We start from the raw sequence: 578 nt of genomic DNA, 5'->3' as shown, positions 1-578 counted from the left end.
GAGTATCATTCAGATACTGCCATATTCATGTAGTATTTTTTCTGTGAATTTATTGCTGTTTCCACGACTCTCATATTTTCGTCGCTTCTTTACTTGTTTTTGTTCAGAGAGTAGTTATTTTCGTGGGATTGTTGTTAGTTTTATTTATTTATTTTTATTTTTTGATTGTCGAAGAGGCAGAAATTAGAGTTCAAGATCATTCAGATGTACAGAAACTGTTCTTGTTTTCTGCATACGAGGATTCTTTCTCAGCCAAACACAGCTGTTGCCACCCACGATGATTCTATTCTCTGAAACATTTTCAAATTTATGTACAGAGTAATTATTGTATCGTCTAGTCATCGCATTGTTTTAAATCAAATCTCTGGACCTTTCCTAAAGTCACAAAGTGCGTATCTGTTCGACCAACCATGACCTCACTTTTTCGATGCATTTGCTTATTTCACTGAAGCTAACATCTCGTGCAGTATAGTCCCAAATAAACATTTTGAATTGTTTACGTTTGATCTCTATCAATGCATAAAAATTATTTTCTTTGGGTGTTTTTCAGTTAGTTCTCGTCCGCACGAGCCAACGTA

This window comes from Necator americanus, chromosome III (genome assembly GCF_031761385.1).
Source record: "Necator americanus strain Aroian chromosome III, whole genome shotgun sequence".
Classification (NCBI taxonomy): Eukaryota; Metazoa; Nematoda; class Chromadorea; order Rhabditida; family Ancylostomatidae; genus Necator; species Necator americanus.
The sequence above is the reverse complement of the archived record's forward strand: the minus strand, read 5'-3'. Positions refer to the sequence as shown.